General features: G+C 40.0%; 1 non-coding gene across 1 annotated transcript; it reads right to left on the reverse strand.

Moving 5' to 3' along the window:
- Positions 1–1,700: 1,700 nt before the first annotated feature.
- LOC141388328 (5S ribosomal RNA) lies at positions 1,701–1,819 on the reverse strand. Its single transcript, XR_012408830.1, has one exon. It is a non-coding gene; the product is annotated as a 5S ribosomal RNA (ribosomal RNA).
- Between the last annotated feature and the right edge of the window lie 3,925 nt (positions 1,820–5,744).

Below are 5,744 nucleotides of genomic sequence, written 5' to 3' on the forward strand. Positions count from 1 at the left end.
CAAAATACCGTAAATCGGGGGGTACCGTTATATGGGGGCTATACCAATACGTGGACCTATGTCCAGAACTTTTCTTATATAAGTTTATTGACTTTTAAGAACCCTAAATGTCAAATTATAGCTAAATCGGTCTGAAAATGTAGCTAAACCCGTCAAAATACCGTAAATCGGGGGGTACCGTTATATGGGGGCTATACCAATACGTGGACCTATGTCCACAACTTTTGTTATATAAGTTTGTTGAATTTTAAGAACCGCAAATGACAAATTATAGCTGCATCGGTCTGAAAATGTAGCTAAAAACGTCAAAATACCGCAAATCGGGGGGTACCGTTATATGGGGGCTATACCAAAACGTGGACCTATGTCCACAACTTCTAATTTATAAGTTTATTAACACTTAAGAACCCTAAATGTCAAATTATAGCTACATCGGTCTGATAATGTAGCTAAAAACGTCAAAATACCGTATATCGGGGGGTACCGTTATATGGGGGCTATACCAAAACGTGGACCTATGTCCACAACTTCTAATTTATGAGTTTATTAACACTTAAGAACCCTAAATGTCAAATTATAGCTACATCGGTCTGATAATGTAGCTAAAAACGTCAAAATACCGTACATCGGGGGGTACCGTTATATGGGGGCTATACCAAAACGTGGACCTATGTCCACAACTCTTTTTATATAAGTTTATTGATACTTAAGAACCCTAAATTTCCAATTATAGCTAAATCGGTCTAAAAATGTAGCTAAAAACGTCAAAATACCGCAAATCGGGGGGTACCGTTATATGGGGGCTATACCAAAACGTGGACCTATGTCCACAAGTTTTGTTATATATGTTTGTTGACACTTAGGAACCCTAAATGTCAAATTATAGCTACATCGGTCTGATAATGTAGCTAAAAACGTCAAAATACCGCATATCGGGGGGTACCGTTATATGGGGGCTATACCAAAACGTGGACCTATGTCCACAACTTCCAATTTATAAGTTTATTAACACTTAAGAACCCTAAATGTCAAATAATAGCTACATCGGTCTGATAATGTAGCTAAAAACGTCAAAATACTGTATATCGGGGGGTACCGTAATATGGGGGCTATACCAAAACGTGGACCTATGTGCACAACTTTTTTTATATAAGTTTATAGATACTTAAGAACCCTAAATTTCAAATTATAGCCAAATCGGTCTAAAAATGTAGCTAAAAACGTCAAAATACTGCAAATCGGGGGGTACCGTTATATGGGGGCTATACCAAAACGTGGACCTATGTCCACAAGTTTTGTTATATATGTTTGTTGACACTTAAGAACCCTAAATGTCAAATTATAGCCAAATCGGTCTGAAAATGTAGCTAAAAACATCAAAATACCGTAAATCGGGGGTACCGTTATATGGGGGCTATACCAAAACGTGGACCGATATAGCCCATCATCGAACTTGACCTGCCTGCAAACATTTTCCCAAAATTTCAGCGTCCTATCTCTATTTTAGTGGATGCTAGAGTGATTACCACAGACGGACGGACGGACGGACGGACGTGCTCAGATCGACTTAGAATTTTACCCTGATCAAGAATATATATACTTTATAGGGTCGCAAATGAGTATTTCAATGCGTTACAAACGGAAAAACAAACTTAATATACCCTCCATACTATGGTGGAGGGTATAAAAATTTTGGACAATGCCAACAACACGCGGTGTTCCCAAGCGGTCCCCCATCTAAGTACAAACCGCGCCCGACGCTGCTTAATTTCGGTGATCGGACGAGAACCGATGTACTCAGCGTGGTATGGTCGTTGGCGAAGAAACATAGTTTATTTTGCTTCATATGGCCATTGATTTCATTGCTTGTGTGTTTAAGACAATTTCGTTTGCTTATTGCACACGAACACACAAACGAACAAGAAGTTTTATTTCGTTTCGTTGACTGACTTAATGGTGGAAGTACAGTGCCGGTTGCTAATGCAGCAACGCCGTTGAACACTAAAGGCACCACTTGTGATAATGAATATTTCTACAGTAAAAAAGTAGACATGTCAAGTGAAATAACTTCACAAAAATCAACAAGTTTGGGAGGTTTGGAGAAAACCTCCCCAAAGTCATCATTGACCACAAACAAACTAACCGAAGATACTGAGACATCCATGATGTCCGACAATACTATTGAAGACGATGCTACCTCAGATGGTTCACCATCTGCAAAAAGCAAGAAGAAGAAGAACAAAGGGAAGAGAAAACATTCCAAAATCAAAATTACTGAATATGACATCATGAAATATGTTGCCCAGATTAACGTCATGCAGAAAACTATTGACGATCTCAAAAAACAAAATGAGATTTTTATGGAAAAATTGGCTAGTTTTATGTCAGCCAACAACAGCAATGATAGTATGCTTTCACAAGCAACCAAAAATAACAATTTGGTTGGGGTAGCTAACAACAACAACCCTAACATTAACAACAACAGTTTGTCAACACAAACAACAACTGAAAATATGTCGGTCGGGGTAGCTGAGAACCCCGACACTGCGTTGAAGAAGGATGTATGGGCGGCTCGGCCCACTTTAAAAGCTAAAACAAACATCAAAAAGCCGAAAGATGTTAAACCATCCAGTAAAGCGGAAGCAATAACAACATCAGCAACAACATCAGCAGCAGCCACAATGCCAACAGCAGCTATAATGCCAGCAGCAGCAATAACTTCAGCATCAGCTACAAAGACAGCAGCAGGTATGACATCAACCTCAAAGGATAGCAGTCAGCAACCTAGTAAATCTGACTCCATAAAACAAGGTAAACATTTACCAGCCATTACTATTTACGATGCTACACTTAAAGAAATAGCTACTATTCTTGATGCTAACATAGGTAGAGATAACTTTTCTGTAAAATTACCAAAAAAAAATCTTTTGTCACTTAGAGTGGTAGGATTAAATAATTTTGAGATAGCAACTAAAATATTAAAAGAAAGAGGTTATAAATACCACACTCACACACCTAAACCTTTGGTGCCCTGTTCTGTGGTGGTCAATAGCCTGTCACATCTTTACTCGAAAGAAATGATTGAAGATTTCTTGAAAAATCAGGGATTCAGTATTGACATTATTAACTCCGTCTGTATTGTGGAAGACAAATGGATTCTAAAATTAGGTAGATCCACAGATATGAGGAAATTGTACAAAGTAAAAAAAAAATATACACTGTGATGTCACCTACGAAAAAGATAGGGGACGGGAAGTTATCCAGTGTCGCAGATGTCAGCGGTTTGGGCATGTTTCACACAATTGTGGCATGCCCTTCCGCTGCGTCAAATGCAGCAAAGATCATGGTCCAGTGGCATGTACTATACCTTCTAAAACTGAGGTTGCAAATCTGCCAAATGATGCACCAAAATTTACCCTGAAATGTGCTAATTGTGACATAGAAGGTCACACTGCTAGCTCGCCGGAATGTCCACGGCGTAAAGAAATTATTCAGAAAAAGACTGAACGTCTTATTGAAAAGGGGGCTGCTAAGCAAGCCAGAGCCGAGCGTTGGGCAAAAGTACGACCCGGTACATCGTTTTCCACGATCACTCGTCTTTCCCAACCACAAACTCCGATTTCCAATACCAAAAATCCACCTACTTCTCAACAGGGGCCTTCTACTGTGGCCAAAAAGATAGGTGAGCACTGCCAGGTGGGTACTGCCATTCTAATCAAAAAACATTTTAAATCTGAACAGATTATAATAGACACGGGCGAGATAATCGTTGGCTGTGACCTAAATACGTAGCATCGTGATTGGGGGGGGGGTGGTATCAATAATAGAAGAGGTTTAGATTTAAAAAATTACCTCCTTACTTGTCTCAGCTTACAACTCTGCCCTACGGCTGAGCCTACAAGACCAAATGTTGTGGAAAGTTCTTTTATAGATTATTTCCTAAAAACTCCAGGCACTCATCTTTCTGATGAACTATTGCCAACACATTATTACGAATCTGACCATAAGGCGGTCGAGATTGGAGTATGTGTTGGCAACATAGCATCTGAAGAAGAACAAATTGTCTTCAATTATGATAAAGTCAACGTAAGGAGACTAAGAAGGAAAATTGAGGAGGGTATTGGTAGCTATATGCTACCTACTAATAGAAATGTCAGTATCGATGAGATTGACTCTAGTATTGAGGGGCTTTGTTCAACCTTCCAAAATTCTATAGAGACAAACAGTACCCAAACCTAAATACAGGGACCCTTTATTAGGCGACCTGCCCCCTAGTATAGTGCGACTTATGAAGGAACGCAAAAGACTACGGCAAACCTTACGTAGGACACCAGATCCTGGTAGGTATGCGGAGCTACAGGCCGACATAAGGAACCTTACCAATATTATACGACAATTAGTATCAAATTTTGAAAATGATAGATATAAACACATTCTACAGAATATTGAGGTAGGACCTAAGACTTACGGTAAGGTTGAACGAGCAGCTGGACTATCTTTTAGAAGTCCCACTAATACACTAATTGATGATGGCGGGGCATCTATTGCAGACGACCTAGAGAAGGCAGAGCTCTTTGCCGATCACATGCAGGACGGTTCCTTCTATAGACTTGTAAATGAGACTGTGGAGGGGATCGTCTCTCGGGATCCTCTGGTAGAGTTCTGCGGTGATTTTTTGGAGGACGGCTCTTTGATTAATAATGAACCTAGTTGGATAGAAAATGGGTTTGTTGACAGCGAAGTGGTTGCCTCTGCTATCGCTGCTAGACCCTCTCGCAAGTCTGCTGGTATTGATAAGGTTCCAGATGTGGCTTTAAAGAAGGTTGGAGACGTGGTTTCTCCATTTTTAACAATTTTATACAACCATTGCCTTAATCTCGGGTACTTCCCATCAAAATGGAAGGAAGCCTTGGTTGTGCCAATTTGCAAACCGCACACCGACACAAAAAATTGTGCAAACTATAGACCAATTTCCCTGCTTTCACCGTTTGGTAAAATATTAGAAAGCATAATTTACAAAAGGTTGAAAAGGTTTACATGAGATAAACGCATAATAAATGATAATCAGTTTGACTTTAAACCAAACCATTCTACAACGCATGCTTTAGCTACATTCTCTGACTATGTAGCAAATGGTTTTAAAGCTTTTCAAGGTACCATTGCTGTGAGCCTTGACTTTTCTAAGGCCTTTGATGCCGTTTGGCACAAAGGCCTTTTATACAAGCTCCAGTCATTTGGACTTGATGCACAGACATATAGAATGATAGCGAGTTTCCTGGAAGGTAGGGTACTCAGGGTTAGAGTTGGTGATAGGGTATCTGGGCAACGATAGGTCTTAGCGGGGGTACCGCAAGGTTCCCTCATAGGGCCTGTATTGTTCAGCCTCTTCATCTGCGATATCCCTGGCCCACCTTAAGGGGGCTTGCTATTATTATATGCCGATGATATTCTATTGGCCTTAAGGGGAAGGTACGCCAACACCATCGAAAGGCGAATAAATGCTTGTATGGACCAGTTATGTGAATATTTCACTAAATGGGGTTTCAAGCTAAATATAGAAAAATGTGTATCTGTGGTTTTCAAGGGTAAATCTAGAGCTTCACGCCCTAATATAAGAAAATTTGAACCCATTATTAGAGCAGGTGACTATACTATCGCAGCATCGGACAGGATGAAGTACCTGGGTATACTGTTTGATAGTAAATTTCAATTTTGTCGCCATGTCGCCATGAAAAAAGTGTATC

The sequence above is a fragment of the Musca autumnalis genome, unplaced genomic scaffold (assembly GCF_047663935.1).
Source record: "Musca autumnalis isolate F117 unplaced genomic scaffold, ASM4766393v1 scaffold_92, whole genome shotgun sequence".
Taxonomy (NCBI): domain Eukaryota; kingdom Metazoa; phylum Arthropoda; class Insecta; order Diptera; family Muscidae; genus Musca; species Musca autumnalis.